At 44.2% G+C, this 18,600-nt stretch overlaps 1 long non-coding RNA gene across 1 annotated transcript; it reads left to right on the forward strand.

Moving 5' to 3' along the window:
• The first annotated feature begins 551 nt into the window (after window positions 1–551).
• On the forward strand, window positions 552–6,493 carry LOC118147458 (uncharacterized). Its single transcript, XR_004733892.3, has 4 exons — window positions 552–720; window positions 3,437–3,482; window positions 4,729–4,784; window positions 5,373–6,493. It is a non-coding gene; the product is annotated as an uncharacterized LOC118147458 (long non-coding RNA).
• Window positions 6,494–18,600: the final 12,107 nt, after the last annotated feature.

The raw sequence follows: 18,600 nt of genomic DNA on the forward strand, positions 1-18,600 counted from the left end.
AAGAAAATCACAGCTTAACATAAAGCAGGAGATGTAATAAATAATGAACTGCACTAACAGCTTAGCATCATAAGGAGACAGATGGAAAACTTCTCTCCCGAGATCGCTGTTTCCAGAATTAGAGAAAGGGCTTCTGGACGTGTTCAGGGTGGATAGTTCAAGCCTGAATTTCAATGAGATGGGAACACTTTTTAGTATAAACGCAAGATTTTCATGTCTCCCTTTTAGGAAATACAGAGATTATGGCGTTCATCTGTTTCATCCAGGACTTGAAAAGCAAAACTCTGAACCTCAGACTCTTCCAGCATGTTTGATTCAGTCAAACAAGGGAAGATGCTTCGGGTGCTTTGAATGCTATGGAAGTGCTATGATGCCATCGTCTGTCCAGGAAAAGAAAGGAACACCCATCCATGTGGTAAAGCTATCAGAAACTGGAGCACTGGGAATAAAGGAATTATTTCCACGAGACAAGCACGCCCGCCATTGGCTCATAATGAGCTGGAAGACCAATGACTGCTTCTCAGAGACTCCCAAGGGCCCAATGTCCTGGCAGCAGATCTGCAGCTGAGTCAGTATGGTGCACAGCAGAAAGGTGGGGGAGGGTGGCCAGTGCCTCCCTGCCAGGCTCTGTCTGTGTCATCTGGAGCAGCACGGACCCTTCAGTCTCCATTCTCTCTTCAGGAAAGAGGCCTCCTCATAGATGGACACACCAAGGCTCAGGTAATCTTGGGAAGCTTATTTACTCACATGGTCCTGGCCTATCAGGTTCTCTGGAGGCCCTTCTTCCTTGGCTGTCATCTATCTTTAAATTGATACGTAATAGTTGTACATATTTATGGAGTACATGTAATATTTTGATACATGCATACAATACATAATAATTAAGTCAGGGTAATTGGGATATCTGAGACCTCAAACATGTATCATTTCTTTGTGTTGGGAACATTCCAAATCTTCTCTTCTGGCTATTTTGAAATACGCAATATACCATTGTTAATTATAGTCACCCTACTGTGCTATCGAACCCTAGAACATATTTCTTCTATCTAACTGTATGTATTCATTAACCAGCCTCTTCAATCCCTTCTCCCCTCTACCTTTCCCAGCCCCTGATAACTGTCTACTCTACCTCCATGAGGTCAACTTTTCCTAACTTGCACATATGAGTGATAACATGCTATATTTGTCTTTCTGTGCCTGGCTTATTTCAGTTAACATAATTACCTCCAGTTCCATCCACATTGCTGCAAACCACAGGATTTCATTCTTTTTTATGGCTGAATACTACTCCATTGTGTATACATACCACATTTCCTTTTTTCAAACAACCATTGATGGACATGGGTTGATTCCATATCTTGGCTGTTGTGAACAGTGCTATAATGGACGTGGAAGTGCAGGCATCTCTTCAACATACTGATTGCCTTTCATTTGGATATCTACCCAGCCGAGGGATTACTGAATCATATAATATTCCCCTTTTAAGTTTTTGAGGAACCTCTTTACTGTTATCCACAGTGGGTGCACATACGTTCATTCTATCAACAGAGCACAAACATTCCCCCTTCTTCATATCTTCATCGGCATCTGTTATTTTTTTGTCTTTTGATAGTAGCCATTTTAACCGAGGTGAGATGATATCTCATTGTGGTTTTGATTTGCATTTCCCTAATGATTAGTGATGTTGAACATTTTTTCATATGCCTGTCAGCCATTTGTATGTCTTCTTTTGAGGAATGCCTTTTCAAGTCATTTGCTTTTTTTTTTTTGTTTTTGAGACAGAGTTTTTGTTGCCCAGGCTGGAGTGCAATGCCGCAATCTTGGCTCACTGCAACCTCCACCTCCCAGGTTCAAGCGATTTTTCCGCCTCAGTCTCCCAAGTAGCTGGGACTACAGGTACATGCCACCATGCCTGGCTAATTTTTGTATTTTTTGTAGAGACAGGGTGTCACCATACTGGCCAGGCTGGTCTCGATTTCTTGACCTTGTGATCCACTCGCCTCGGCCTCCCAAAGTGCTGGGATTACAGGCATGAGCCACCGTGCCTAGCTCATTTGCCAATTTTAAAACCTGATTCTTCTTCTTTTTTTTTTTTTTTTGAGACGGAACTTTGCTCTTGTTACCCAGGCTGGAGTGCAATGGTGCAATCTTGGCTCACTGCAACCTCCGTCTCCTGGGTTCAAGCAATTCTCCTGCCTCAGCCTCCCGAGTGGGACTATAGGCACACGCCACCATGCCCAGCTAATTTTTGTATTTTTAGTAGAGATGGGGTTTCACCATGTTGACCAGGATGGTCTTGATCTCATGACCTCATGATCCGCCTGCCTCGGCCTCCCAAAGTGGCATTATAGGCATGAGCCACTGTGCCTGGCCTATTATTATTGTTGTTTCAGTTTCTTACACATTCTGGTGATTAACCCTTTATAGGATGGGTAGTTTGCAAATGTTTTCTCCCATTCCGTGAGTTGTTGCTTCTCTCTCGACTGCTTCCTTTGCTGTGAAGATTTGTAGCTTGCTATTATCCCATTTGTCTATTTTTGCTTTTGTTGCCTATGCTTTTGAGATCTTACTCAAAAAAATCTATGCCCAGACCAAGTCTTCAAGAGCAAAATTTGCATAATATCTGATTAGGGTCTGGGGACCATTCAGACCAAGTCCCCTGGGGCACCCGAACCAATAGGTGATCTAAACCTCCACCACAATTATGAGCCAACACATCAAGCAGCCCATTTCTTCCAAAACCCAGCTGACTCTTTACAGAAATTGTGCATTTAAATGTGATGAAGTCACTTGCTTCCTTCTCTTGTGGACACTGCAAATAATGGGGTGCTCCAGTTTCACTAAAATGCCTCAGACAAACTTTCCAACCCACAACCCTTAAACACAAATTAATAATAGTAGGATGGACAATCAAGTGCAAGCTCAAGCTCAAAATGCCAAAACACAGGACATCAGCCGTAAGATTAATTTACCTCTTACTTGCAAGAAAGGGAAGGAAATGATAAAATCAAAGGCACATGTTTCCAAAACCAAAAGAAACAATACACAGAAAATGTTAGCCAATGAGATGATGATTGTGTCAGTTACCCCCAAGGTCAGGCTCGGGGAGGGTGTGGCTGGGAAGACACCAAAAAATCAGAAGTTGTGGATTCCTCAGTCTACTCCTTCCAACACAGTGGAATATGGACTGGTCTGAGAATGTGAGGGGCATTCAGGACACTAGGTTGTCATGTGATCAGGACAGAGCCTTTCTTTTTAAAAAACTTGTTACTTAGAAAAATTTCAAACTTACAGAGAAACTAAGTAATTACTCCTATATATCCTTTATGTAGATTCACAAAATGTTCACATTTTGCCACATAAGCTCTATCTCGCTCTCTCTGTGAACATAGATAGTTTTATGTTATTTTATTTATTTTCTGCTGATCCTTTTCAGAGTTGTCGGTGTGATGATTCCCTACATACTTCAGGATGCATCCTCTGTAAGTGAGGACCTTCTGTTACAGAACACATTCACTCTCATTTTCCGTTACTGCATTAAAGATGACCACAAACCTAGCAGCTCAAGACAACATTTATGATCCCATAGTTTCCGTGGGATTATCTCATAGTCTGGGTTTGGCTTAGCTGGATTCTTTGTACAGGGTTGCACAAGGGTGGGTCCGGGTTACGGCCTCATCTGAGGCTTACCTGGGGAGGAATCTGCCTGTCTTGGCAGAGTTCAGTCCTTTCAGCTGTAGGACTGAGAGCTTTAGCTCTTTGTGGGTTCTCTGCTGGAGGCTGCTGTCAGCTCCTAGAGGTTACTCTCAGGGACTCCCATCACAGGCCACCCATAGCATGGAAGCCTGACTCCTCAAAACCAGCAACAGAGTAAGAGATTCCAGCAGGAAGGGGTTACAGTCTTACATAACAATTATGTAATGATGTACACGTAACTGCAGACCTCTAGTCACTTTGCCGTACTCTATTAATTAGAAGACAGTCACAGGTCTTTCCCACTCTCAAGGGAAGGGTGTCACACAAGTCAAGAACACCAGGTGGGCTAGGCGTGGTGGCCCATGCCTGTAATCTCAGCACTTTGGAAGGCCAAAGTGGGTGGAACACTTGAGGTGAGGAATCTGAGACCAGCCTGGCCAACATGGTGAAACCCCATCTCTACAAAAATTAGCTGTGATGGTGGTGGGTGCTTATAATCCCAGCTACTTGGGAGGCTGAGTCAGGGAGATTACTTGAGCCCTGGAGGTGGAGTTTGCAGTGAGTCAAGATCATGCCTCTGCACTCGAGGCTGAGCAATGCAACAAGACTCCAGCTCAAAAAAGAACACAAGGCGGTGGGATCATGAAGACCACCTTAAGTGTCTGTCTGTCAACATTATACAGTGACCAAACTCATTATCCTTCTTAATGTATCAGCACCTGATGTCAGCTTGTCCCGTTATTGGTGATATTAACTCTGATTATTTGGTGAAGGTATCTCATCTGTTAAATTTACCAGTTTTCCTTTTGTAATTAGTGTCATAGTCTTCATCAAAATTTCACCCCACCATTTTAGCAAAATTGCTGATTCTTTGCCTGAATTAATTATTACCATTATGGTTGCAAAATGCTGATAAAAAAACTCCATCATTCTTTTTTTAACTCCATTGTTCAACATATATTAGTTGGCAATTGACTGTAAGAAAGAGCTTTCCCACCACTGTATATCCGAGGGTGTTTTCCTGTTTACTAGGTCGTCAGACTGGGCTGCAAGATAGAACATAACATGCATATGGCTGACATCAAAAGGTAAGTATCACCCAGGGAAGACACCAGACATGATTTGAGGTCTCTGAGAACAGACAGCAGGCACACCTGGCTCGAATGGCCCAGCTATGACTTGCAGCCAGGGGAGAGTCAGCGTGTACCCAAGATCTAGCCCCTTGCATTGCACTGGCCCCCATGGCCGGTGGGTCCACTCCACAGGGGATGTAGGCAGTGTGACCACACACATCTCTCTTCATGGAACCCCAGACTCTCCCCACCTAAGATCTGAAATACAAAAAACTGGGGATGTGTCTGATGGCCATCAGCCTACACACTAAAGCAGAACACAGGCGCCCACATAGAATTTGTAACAGGAAACGACATCTCTGCCCAGGTGATAAGCCTAGAAAGAGGCTACACAGGCTCTTTATCTTCCTGTAAGGAAATGTTCCAGGCCCAAGGCCCATCTTCCACAGCTGAGCGGGATGCACAGACCACACGTGACTGCTTTTCCAGTAGTGGCTATGTATTTATGCAGGCATAGACTTGAGGAATTTTATTATTTTCATGACTTAAAATATATTACAATCATGACTTGTTTAATCAAATTATCCCATATTTGGTCAGCAGGAGCCCTTTCAAGCTGGCATCTGTCTCCTGAGTCCTTTGAACATGTCCCCAGCATTTTCTGAGAACTTCCTTCCTTTCTGGCATTACAAGATGCTCCGGGTCAATCTTGTTCTTTCCTGCCCCAGTCCTGGAATCAGCCATTTCTCCAAGCAGCCCTGGTTTCTTTTATGGGAAATGGCATTTAGAGACCAAGATCGCTGTGCACAAGAGAGTTGCAAACAAAGATGTGGGTGATAGGATTGGGAGAAGCCACTGCAGAGACATTGGATGCCAGCTGCACTGCAGGTTCTTGAGGCTGAGAGTTAACTGTCAGCAGAGTTTCTTTTGAATGTCCCCAAGTGTTTAGAACCACACTAAACCCTTAATGGGTCCTCTTTAAATGCCTGGTCGATTGATTCGTTTATTCATTGACTGTATTTATTGCTTGATAATAGAGCCAAAGTTAGTTTATTAGATGTATTTCCATGGACTATTGCAATAGGTGCAATAAAGTGCATGAGCAGCTTGGAGGTCATCCAGGCCACACCTCCATTTGGCTAATGAGGCCTCTTGGACCTCATCAGGGAAAATGTCATCTCCAGGTCACACACTTGGCTAACAACAGAGCCAGGTCTGGACGCCAGCCCGCCTGGCTCGCTCCGGCACCGCTCATCAGTACAGCCTATAACGAGATGCCAAAAAGAATCCTCTCCTTTTAACAGCAGAAAAGGTTTTCTAAAGCCTCATGGTGACTTGTCTACTGTGGCTTAGCACGGGAGCCATGCATTTCTGACCTAGCCCACCACAGCCAGTGTTCCTAGCCCGAGGCTCATGGGCCATAACTAAAAGTCAAACTGGAGGTTGCCACTAGGCAGGCCTTCACTTAGAAGAGTCAGCCTCAACCGTGGGCTCTCTGGAGTTCTGAGCCCAATCAATCCACCAGGCTTTCTTCACTGCTGACCATCTGCAGGCCACTAAGTTCTAGAGGCTGCAGTGATTCTGGGAGTGGCAAGGTCCCCATTTCTGCCCTGAGGTTCTCTGTGTCTATTTCACTGTGAGAGTAAGCAATGTTACTCCTCATTCATTCAAAATAAATAAAATGTTCAAAAAAGCTAGCATCGCAAGCGTAGCTGTGGTTCACTGAGGCCTTAATCCATGCCCGAGCCCTTGCATACTTCCTCTCTGGTCAGCGCAAGGAAGCTATAATTATCTCCTCATTTTTCAGATGAAAAACCAGGGCCAAAAGAGACACAGTCTAGTCTAAAGTCAGGGTGAGGGCGTGGAAGTGTGAGCCCGCAGCTGAACCCTGATCCCTGGACTCTGAGCAGGTACCTCCCCTCTGCAAGGATGAAAGAACATTTAAGGCCAACAGGCTGAGGGGAGGTGGCTGGCCACTGATTCGTCTCTCCCCACTACTGGGGTTGGCCTGTGTTCCCAGGATTGCGGTGGCCCCTGGCTCTTCCCCTACCCCATCCCATCCCTGGGCTTCTCTCTCTCCCTCTCTGCCAGCCCCAGGCAGACTCCTCACAGCCCCTGGCTCCCTTCTGCCAGCAGCAGCTTCTGCACTGGTTTTCTGCCTCCCTAAAGGGACTTAGTACAGCTCTCAGTTTTTAAATCCCAGAAAATGTTCTGGCAGGTCCAGCCCATAAACATCCTTCGTTTGGCTGGAGCCACAACCAGAGATTTCCCCTTGCAGTCCTTGGCACTTTGCCTGGGGGCCACTGTGCAAGGGTGGGCCTTGGTGGCAGAGGTTTTCCTGGCCCCCTTGCTGGGAAACACTTATGGATGGAGACAAACAGTTGATCAGGACTCAGACAAGTTTAACTTCCACTGAGGGACCAGCATTCAAATAAAAACATTTGAGTGATTCTGATAAGGCTGATACTGGGGTTCCCAGTAGCCCTGAAGGGATTATAGAGTTAGACCTGGACTCCAGTGCCAGTCCTACCCGGTACTGACCGTGGGACCTCGGGCACATTAGCTAACCCTGCGAGGGGCAAACGCTGTGACCCCCTATCAGCAGCTGATCTATCCTAAAGCTGATGAAGCTCAAGGGTTTTGTTTTTGTAAGTCTGAATCCTTTGTTTGTGAGGGCACCTCAGATGGCATGAGCTGTGAAGACTTGGGGTTATTTCCACCCATTGTTGAGGGCTATTTACCTGTTTTAAGGGATAATCATGTTTTTCTCTCTAAGGAGTAAGTAAAATGGTGAATTTGATAGCTTTGTGACCACAGAACCCAAGGAGTAGACCCAGAATTCTCTGGAAGGGAAACGTCACTGTCACATCATAACCCTCCAGGCCTTGCTCCAAACTCCTCCCCTTCTCCCACCAGTCTGGGTCTCCTGCAGCCATGCAGGTGAAAGTGCCTGGAAATAGCCAAGTGCTGTTCAGATGTCAGAGTAAATAAGTGCTGTTTTCAGGTTGTATTTCTCTAGCGCAGCAGATCCCCACCTGGCTACGTGCTGGAATAAGCAGGAGACTTCCAGAAACACAAACGCCTAGGCTGTACCCCAGAGAGATTCCATTAGAGTCACTGAGAGCAGGATGTGGGTCTCGACACCTTGTTTAGGTTGCTCAGAGGGTGCCACTATGCAGCTGAGGTTGAGAGCCGCTGCTCTAGAGAGCCGTCCTGGGCCTTCCACATCATGTGCTTCTGCAATGTTAATTCTGTAGTATTAATCTTCGCTGCTCATTTGGTGCTTAGCATTGTCTCCTTGTCTTGTCATTTGTTATTTCTTCTTCACAGAATAGGTGGTGAGGACCCTGCCATTGCCCCAGCTGTGGGTATTTGTTTAATTCCACCTAAAACTGCTAACAGGAGAATTTATCTGACTGTTTACCATGCACTCAGGCATGCCCAGTCCCGCTGGATAGGTGCTTCGGCTCCTCTTATGTGCTAGGAGCCTTCATCTCAGCCAAGCCCCATAAGAAACCTGCAAAGGAAAGAGTTTAGTGGCTCTATTTTACAGGTGAGGGAGGTGAGGCTCAGAGAGCTCGAGTAGCTTCCACAGGCCACAGGGCTACCCAGTGCGGGAGTTCTGTATGCAAAACCTCGTGCCTGTCTGCAGCATGCGGCCCTGGCTATGTCTTGGAGAAGCAAGGACTGACCAGAGAGAAAGTGTGTTTGGGGGCAAAGCTGGAAGCCAGCTCAATAATTAAGAAAGTACAAAGCAAAGATTTGAGCTTTTTGCTGCAGAATTTCCTGATATGATTCATGCTCATTTTGTGTGGCCAGGGTTAGCTCTAAATGATTAGGTCAACTATAAAATGTGGGCGCTTTCCTGAGTTCCTGCCGGAATAAATTAATAATACAATGACCTATAAATATTTAATAGCTGATTAGAGGTTTTTTTTCTTTTTTTTGGATGGGTATCAACATCCTTGCATAATTGCACTTGAAGGTTGCAAATGATCTCTGACCCTTGTATTTTTCAATATAACCTATGTAAATTACCTCTTCGGAAAAATCTGTTTGGAGTAACAGGCCTGGCAGGAAACATGAATAGCAAAACCATTCAAACCTGCAGGTCACTTCACTATGAGAAGTGAGGACAGCCTGCTGGACCAAGAAGAGGTGGCAGTGGGTGCCAATATTTCCTTAAATGACAGTTGCTTCTGTGAAAGATACAGCTCTCCTGTCATCCCAGCCCTCTTGCTTTATGCCCAGAAGACTGTTAGCCAAATTCCACACTGACCTCAGGTGACTCAGAACTTTTGTGGCCAGGCATGGTGGCTCATGCCTGTAATCCCAGCACTTTGGGAAGCCAAGGTAGATGGATTGTTTGAGGTCAGGAGTTCAAGACCAGCCTGGGCAACATGGTGAAACCCCGTCTCTATCAAAAATACAAAAATTAGCCAGTCTCATATCCCAGTCTCAAGAAAATAAATAAATAAAAATTTCAAGATAAAATTAAATTTTTTTTTTAAAACTGACCTGCTTTGTAGCTATGCAGGAATCAAGACCACAAGGATTCCTTGCTAAGGCAGCAGATCTCCCTTAGTGGTTGGGTGAATGGGCCTGGAGCTTGCTGAAAATGCTGGTCAGTGGGGCTGGCCAAGGTATCTGTCATATTAGTGAGCAGCCCAGAGCCCTCAGGGCTGCGAACACTTAGCATCACACCTCAGTGGCCATCCAGTCCAACCTCTTCCTTTTTGTCTGATCTGCAATCTCATCTCCGCCATTGGGGTTCCTCTGGGCTCCCAGGATCAATACTGGAGAAGGAGGTAGTATTGGGAGGGTGAGAAGTTGGGCTTTGACGCCCAGTGAAGGCCTCAGCCAACTACGCAGGAAGCTCTGGAACCGGGATGGTCCCTCAGAGCTGTCCATGTCAGCTCTGCCCCAAGAGCTGCTCACACGTGTTAGACACATTCACTTTGAGAGCTGAGTCTCGGGTACCCACTTGTGGAAGGTAAACCAGGTGTAGTGAACTAAGGTCTTCTTCAGGAATTGGTTTTGGAAAAACCCACTCCCTGCTGCCAAGGCATCAGACAGCCCTGCTGGGGGATGCAGAGCTCTTACTGTAGTCATATGTCAGCCTCAGCACAAGATCTTGACCAGCCTCTCTCTAACATCCTTATATTCCAGGCTTTCCTAAGCAGAATAGTGTCCTCGAGGAATCCTCCAGTTATGATATCAGCAAGCCCAAAACTCCTTGCTGATTTCAGCAGTTTGTCAGTTGATGAAGAAATTGAGGCCAGGGGAAGGAAGTTGCATGGTCAAGGTCACTTCACCTCCTCGTTCTTTTTCATGCCTTAGAAGTATGACTCTTTAAAGGTGTATGTTTAAAAGCATTCCCAGATGTCTTAATAAAAATACAACGACACGCTTCCCTTTGTTTCCCAGAAAGGCTTTTCTCTAACTGGAATGTTTTAATAGAAACAGGCAGGAGCTCCAAGATCATAGAAAAACTAATCAGCAGGGATGGAGGTGATCCTTTGATCCCATCTGGTATCCTCAGTGCTAGAGTCCTAACTAGGGTGGGGCACCCTAGGTTTTATGTCGGGGCTGCAAGATATAGAAGGCGCAAAGATTCCAAATCTCATTGCTAATGCAACTGATTGAACAATGTGCAGTTCCTGCCTCAGCAGCACCCCCAACTCAATGCACACCTCACCAGACTCAATGCAGGCCTGCTCCTGGTCCCCTAGCTAGCCAGAAGAGAAGGACAGAGGGGTGACCAAGGTCTCCTGTGATCTGGGGGTGCAGTTCATGTTTGCTCATGAAGATTGAAAGTTCCTTTTATATCAAAGTGCCCTACCTTGGAGACCCCATGCTTGTCCTGTTTTACCTTCCAAGGTCTCTGATTCTCAGAGAGAAGATCTAAGGCTGACAGGCTCTTCCTTCGTGTCTTTTCCCATTCAGCTCCACTGCACCCCACCTCCTGCATCAAAAACAGCCGCTTCCCCTGACACCACAGCCCTGTGTAGCAGAAAGACATACAATTCTGATTTTTTCAGCTTCAATATCAACTGAGCCCTTTGGTAGGGGATGACCTACATAGTGTTTAATATGGAAATATAAGAATGTTTATCTTAAAAAAAATTTCTAACCCACTTTCAGGCCACCAGCACAGGTACTCTTGGGTAAAGCAGATTCCTGTTGACTCAGAACAGCACAAATGCTGATATCATTAGCATGTCTCCTAGGATTTGGAATAATTCAATCAAACCCCTCCTCCCTCTAGCAAGGGTTCTGAAACTCGCCTTAATTCGTTTGTCAGAACCCGATTGCTGCATCAAGGGCCTGAATTAAAACAACCAATTCTCAAACACAGGCTCATGGCATAGCACATCCTCTATAGGGTACGGTCTTTTGGGACAAGAGATTAACTTAAGCAATCTGATGATGAATTTATAAAAGGAGTGCTTGTCATTCTTTTTCTCTTCGGTTTTCAGTTGATCTAAGAAACTCCTTGAAAATTATTTTTGAAATAATTGTTGTCTCATATTAAAGGGTACCAGCTGTGATTTAAAAGCTCTGTCTGGGGAAAAGTAGACAAACTCCTTCCACATTAGTGTAACTGAAAGAATCTGTGATTTGGAATTTAGAGACCTGGGCTTAGGTCCCAGCTCCACTGTTTAACAGCAGGGTGGCCTTGGGTGATCATTATCTTTATGTTCTACCTTCTTTCCCTGAAAATGGGAATCACATTCATGTTTACATCACTGAGCTACTTATAAAGACCAAATTAGATGATGCACATGTACTATCAACTAAAAAGTTTTATCCAAGGATAAGGGATCTTCCTTTATTTTTGATTTACTATTAGAGGGGTCAAAGCCAACATTGAGAATCAAGAGCAGTTCCTTTTCATCACCTTTTGTTTCCTAGATTATCTTTAGGTCCTCAGAGGTACTCAACCTCTCTCCATTTTTATTCATGCATAGCATGAAATGGGTGTAACTTTATTTATACCAAAGTGTAAATGTCTCTCATGGGGACATTTTCTTAGTTACAAGAAACAAAACTTTGATCTGACCTGCTAAAGTTCTTTGAATGAGGGATTAAGGGACTCATTTGAGGCCAGGGAGGCCTGTTGGATTCCCCAAATTCAATCGATAGGTAGCTGTCTGCTTCACCTGTGGTGAAGGGATGTGGTCTGAAAGGAGCAGTTTTCCACAGGAACCCAGGGTAACTTGCATGGATCTGTGAACCTGCTGGGAGTAATCACATCGCTGTTGTTAATGTGGGACCACTTGTAGTTGTAATCTTGACCAGAGGCTCCTCCCCTTAAAGCAGATGGCCCTCCCACTATTGGGGCCCCATCCAATCTGCTGAAGGCCTGGACAGAACAAAAGGCTGAGTAAGAGAGAATTCTCACTTTTCTTTTTGAGACAGTGTCTTGCTCTGTGGCACAGGCTAGAGTGCAGTGGTATGATCTCGGCTCACCACAACCTCCACCTCCCAGGTTCAAGCAATTCTTGTGCCTCAGCCTCCCAAGTAGCTGGGATTACAGGCATGCACCACCACGCCCAGCTAATATTTGTATTTGTAGTAGATACAGGGTTTCGCCATGTTGACCAAGCTGGTCTCAAACTGTTGGCCTCAAGTGACCCACACGCCTCAGCCTCCCAAAGTGCTGAGATTACAGGTGCAAGGCACCACGCCTAGTGAAGAATTCTCTCTTCTGCCTCACTGTCTTTGCGCCGGGATGTCTGGACTAAGACTCAAATTGAATCTATCCCAGTCTGGGCTTCTCCAGAACCACCTGAGTCAATTTTACATGTGATTATAAATGTATGTATACACATCCTATTGACTCTGTTTCTCTGTAGAACACTAACTAATACAACCCTTCTTGATCATGGTTTATAATCCTTTTTACATGTTGCTGAATTCAGTTTGGGGGTATTTTGCAGAGAATGTTTTGCATCTGTATTCACAGGAGATACTGGTCCACAGCTTTTTTTTTCTTGCGATGTCTTTGTCTGGTTTTAGGGTTATCCTGGCCTCATAGAATGAGCTGGGAAGTGTTCCCTCCTTTTCTATCTTTTAGAAGAGTTCGTAAAGAATTGGCATTCGTTTTTCTTCAAATATTGGGTAGAATTCACCAGTAAGCCATTTGGACTTGGGTTTTTCTCAGTAGGTAACGTTTTGATTGCTAACTCAATCTCTCTGCTTGTTATTAGTCTTTTCAGATTTTTTCCATTTCTTCTTGATTGGGAAGCTCTTAAAGGAATCAAGTCACCTTTAAGAGTGAACACCGTTGGAGGTAAAAGTCAAAAACTCTACCAAATTGATACTCGAGGCTGAGTCTTGGCCTTCTTCCAAGCAACTAGATTGTGTTTGGTCATCTAGAAACTTTTCTTGAGTGAGCTGAACTCCCTGAACCATTTGATCCAAAATATGAGCTTGTGAATGAGCAAAAGTGTGACGAAATTAAATTCCCATAATTTTGCAGTCCAACACAAAATGCAACAGCTGTTAATTCAGATGCCGGCAGCACTTCTCTGAAGATGGAGATGGCTAGGTGATATTATGTGGCTTCTTGAAGATCGTCAGCTTTTAGGAAAAGCATTAAACAATGTCTTTGTTTTCTACCACTTTCAGATAGTTCAGAGGCCTCTAGAGAGGTGTCATCAACAAAAGCACCTCCCCCACCCCATTGCACCACAGCCTTCCTGAGTTGTCACCATGGCCCCAGTTCCTTGTGAGTTATTTTCCATTCCAGCCTGGCTGCAAAGAAAGTTGCCATTTGCTTGACATCCCAATCTCTTTCTTTCTCTGTGAGGCATTTCGCAGTTACTGCTAATCACGACAAATGTACTGAGGGTGACAAGCTAATAAATGTGGGGAAGTTGCCAGAATAAAGAAATCCAACCAAGTTCTCCCATTCTCGGACTATGGTTATTGACTTCCTCCTGCCTGGAACCCAGAAACACTTTTTTTCTTGTTCTTCAAGTTTGTTCCCGAGGGGAGATGTCATCAAACTTCTTCAAGTATTTAGACTTTCCTTGTCTCAAAGTTCTATTGGTTTCTTCCCTGATGGGGTCTGCAAAGGTGGAATGAGAACTGAGAGTGAAGGGCCATGATGGCATCCCCCACTGACCACACCCCCGTAGCCTCTCACCTGGGTGACTGCAGGGATCACCTTGCAGCTCCCTCTGCTTCTTCCCTTGCCTCCAGGTTTATCCTTATCACACAGACCAGAGGAAAGCACTACCTCTCCACCAGTTCCAGTTTCAGTGGTCTTCCTAAACACGCCAGGGACACTCCTCCGTTTGCGTTTGCTATTCCTTCTGCCTGGAATACTTTTCCCCAGATATTCACTGGCTCACCCTTTTACTTCCTTCAGGTATTTATATGTCACTTTCAAAGTGAGGCTGTCCATGATTACCCTATTTACAAGGAAGTCCCCAACCCCAACCCCTAAAACACTCTACCCTCTTAATTGCCTTGTATTTTACTTCTCAGTTCTGCGATTGTCTCCTTCCCCACCTGACTGTAAGCTACATGAGGGCAGAGCTTTGCTATTTGTTCACTGAAGGGATTGGAGGTTGAATAAGAATGTGGTTTACACTGCCTGACGTCTCATCACTCAAGCAGCTGCCAGGTGTAACTAAAAACCTGGTTAACCACATAAAGTCCAGACTTTCCTAAATCAAGTCAGTAAGAAGTTAAGTAGGAGCTAATTAGTAAGGCAATTAATTTTTCAATTTCTCTCTCTTAAACTTTTAGCACTGTACATTCATGCTTCTGTAGGTAGTGCTGTGACTCTTGTCTAAAGTTGGGAATATGAAAGAAGCTATGTTCATGACGAACATTGTAGTAGATCCTTTATATTTTTGCCTCCTTTTTGACCAGGATTAGATTCCAGTGAGATCCATCATTCCTGTGCTTATTCCTTAGAATTTCTGGCCCTCTTTCCCTGCACTATGCTTGCCTGCAAATCCCCAATCATGGTGAAACCCAACCTTCCGCACACCTGCAACTGAGCAGCTGAATGGAGCTGATGATAAACACAGCCAGCCAGCAGGTCTGAATGAAAAATCCTGCCCACTTGCGTCAAGTGGTGCCTGAGCACTCCTGAAGTCCCCTCATCCATTTATGTGCTTGCTCTGCTCTCCTTGACAGCTATTTACACCCGCTTTGCCTCCAACCATCCTCTCAGCCGATGAACTTGCTTCTTATTCCAATGAAAAGATAGAAGCAATCAGAAAAGAACTGCAGACTTCCATGAGCAAACCTAGGAACTCACCCGAGTCTAGACCTAGGCACTCTGCAGGAACACCTTGCTTACCATGGAGGAATCGATCATGTGCCCACCACAGCCCACACCTCCTCTTGGGCATTGGTCCGGTCTCCTCTTGCCTACTCAAGGACTTCACACCAACAATTGTCCCCTTTTCTTCCCCAAATCATAATTTCTCGCCTCTCTACATGACCATGCAAACATGCTGAAATATCTCCCAATTTACAAAAAAGGAAGAGATAACCCTCTTGTCACTCGTCCCCTGTGAACTATAGCCCCAGGTGTCAGCTCTTCTTTATGGTAAAATTCTTCGAAATGCTGGTCTGTGGTCTCCATCTTTACGTTCTCTTCCAATCTCTTTTCAGTTCGCTCCAACCTGACCTTCATTTGTATCTACATCAGCTTCTGTCAAGATCCCTATGCTTAGCCACGTGCTTGGTTTCCAGCATCCTCCAAAGCTCTTCCTTGAAACAGTTTTTTCACCCAGCATCCTGAGCACCACATCTCTTGGCTCTCCTCCTACCTCAGTGCTGCTTCCCAGACTGCTTCCTCTTCATCAGTCCTAATGGGGGATCGATGGAGTGCCCAGGGCTTGGTTCTCAGCTCTTCCTCCCCACTGAACCTGCTCCCTAGGAGGTACTATGACTTTCAGTTCCTCGTGATCACTGGGTTTGGATATGTAGCCTAGGCCTCTTCCAGGTGTGGCAGGCTCCCACCAGCTGCCCACTTCACATCTGTCATTGGCTCAAGGATCGTCTCAAACTTCCTATATCCATAATAGGGCTCTGGAGCCAACGTGCTATTTTATACTGCTATATGAGTAGTACTTTAAGCCAACATAATTTTGAGTTGTCCTTGACTCAAAATTTTTTTCTCTCAGATGCCACAATTAACCCATTGGCCAATTCTTCGAACTACGTCTAGAATCCAATCATTTTTCACCACCTCCAGCATAACCTCACCAGGAATACTGCAGTGGCCTCACTGGGCTCTGCTTCCCCTGTGCCCCTCTATCACCTTTCCCTCCATGCAGCCAGAGACAGCTTTTACAAAAAGCCACATCATTGGTCTTGGCCACTTCCATGCCTCAAGCCTCAAGATGGCTTTCTACCTGCTTACAGACAAATTGGTCCCTGGCCATGTCTCTGACTTCATCCTAACTTGCTACATACCAGCCCATGGGCCTCCTGTCCTTCCTCTAATACCAGCCTCAGGGCCTTTGCACTGTCTATATCCTTGGACTGGAGTACTTTCTCCCCAGATATCTGTTGGCTTGCTCCCCTATCTCCTTCTGGTCTCCTATAAATCAGACTCTCTCTGAATATTCTCCGTGAAATAGCCTGGAGTCCACCTCCCACTACCCTTGTTTCCCCTTACCTTGTTTATTTTTCTTCACATCACTTGGCTCCTGCTGACATATCATGTGCTTATCTGTTTATGGTCTGTTTCTTCTGCTACAGGGGAGTGTGAACTCCTTGAGGGCAGTCCCTCTGATCAGTTCACTGCTACAGGAACAGTGACTGACATGCAAAAGCCACCCTTTTAACATCCACTATTGAATACAAGCGTCAATTAACAATAGTGGAATTCATAAGCAACCCATGTCCAACAGCCAAAAAAAGATGAAGTAAATTACATTTTGGCTCCTCAATGGAATTTTAGAGTCAATAAAACAGATGAAATCATTCATAAGTATTACTTAAAGGACACGAGCAATTTTAAAAAGCGACTTTAAATTGTTAACAGATGCACAGGGCCAAAGTTTCACCCACCTAGCAAACACAAAAAAGCAAATTAAAAGAACTGTGGGATATCACATTCCTGTTACTAAATTAGCACGTGTTCTCTCTAAGCATACACCGCTAGATTCTGGAAAGGCTTTCCTGGGGTGAACTCTCTTCTAAGGGATGAGATTTATACAACACCTTTGGAAAAGAAAATCTAGACAAAAATACATCATATTACATCAAGATGTTCATTCTTTTTCATCTGGTGTTTCTCCCAGGACTATCACATAAGAATATAATAAACACTATGGCTATTAAAAAAAATAAAAATAAAATAAAAAGGCCTACATATCAAATAGTTAAGAAGATAATGATGCATCTACTCCATTGAGCATTATAAAGACACTCAAATTATGTGTATTAAGAGTTTTATTGACTTGAAGAAATGTTTCTACTGTAATCTGATACTAAGTTTAAAAAAAATCAGCCCTGGGAGGCTGCCAGGTTATCCACATAGGAAGCAAAAGACATCCACAGATTTCCTTTAGGAGCCTGGAAAATTTTGACTCCAGCTCACAATCACCGATTCGATGTCTTCTGTTGTGCTTCCAATGGTCTAATTACATTTCTCTTCAGATAATGCTTTGGCCAACCTCTTTTTTGTTACAAATACATAATGTAAAGATTTCACTCTGCATTATCCATTACCATCCTTCTCCATGACTACCACACACAATTAAGTTGATCATGTTAGAGGTTTTATGCGTAATTTTTACATGCTAAAGAATTATTAGCATTTTAATAAGTCACAGCACTTAACATCTATTACAAATATTGAAACCTATAAACTTCTTGATTTTCTACCACAGTGTGGCCATTTTTCCCATTAAAAAGCAAACAATCAAAGAACAACAGAAAAGTGTTATTGACAGGAAAAGCCTCACCTAGACCAACGTCTCCTTTTAGAATGAATGCAGATAGCTGTGTGAAGTGTTGGAATCAGTAGTGTTTGGAAGGCTGAAGAGACAAAGAGGAGTTTCCTCCCAGTGTCCTCATTCTCCAGAATCCAGGAAGGGTTGAGGCTGACAATTGAGTTGCCAGTTCACCCCATGGGACCCCAAAAGCACAAATATTAAACCTGAGGCTCTATTCTCTCTTGCATACATGTGCACCTGCACACACACACCCCAGCTTCAGTTCACCCAAAGAAGTAAATTACAAACGGATTGTTTTTAAAGCAATTTAAAAATTTTGAAATAGTTACAGATTCAAGTTCAGAGTAACACAGAGATGCTTTTATCCAGTTTTCTCCTATGGTAATGTTTTGTAATACTACAGTACAATACCACAACCAGGATATTCACATTGATAAAAATCCACTGATTTAGATTGCTTCAGTTTTATTGGTACTTGTGTGTGTGTATGTGTATGTGCATGCGTGTATTTACTTCTATGCAGTTTTATCACATATGTAAGAGTGTGTTTGTGTCAAAATACAGAACAGGTCCCTCACCACCAAGATCTCTCTGTTAACGTTTTATAGGCACACACACTTCCTTCCCCAGACTCTTGTCTGTCCCTAGCCTTGGCAACCACTTATCTGTTTTCCACTTCTATAATTTTTACTTCAATTATATTATATCAATGGAACTATGTAATATGTACCCTTGTGAAATGTCTTTTCATATGCTTATTCACCATCTGAATATTTCATTTGGTTAGGTGTCTGTTCAGGCCTTTTGCCCATTTTTAAACTGGGTTGTGTGTTTTATCACTGTTGAGTTTTAGGAGTTCTTTGCATGTTTTTGATAACAGTTCTTTATCAGAT

Source organism: Callithrix jacchus, chromosome 14 (genome assembly GCF_049354715.1).
Source record: "Callithrix jacchus isolate 240 chromosome 14, calJac240_pri, whole genome shotgun sequence".
Lineage (NCBI taxonomy): Eukaryota > Metazoa > Chordata > Mammalia > Primates > Cebidae > Callithrix > Callithrix jacchus.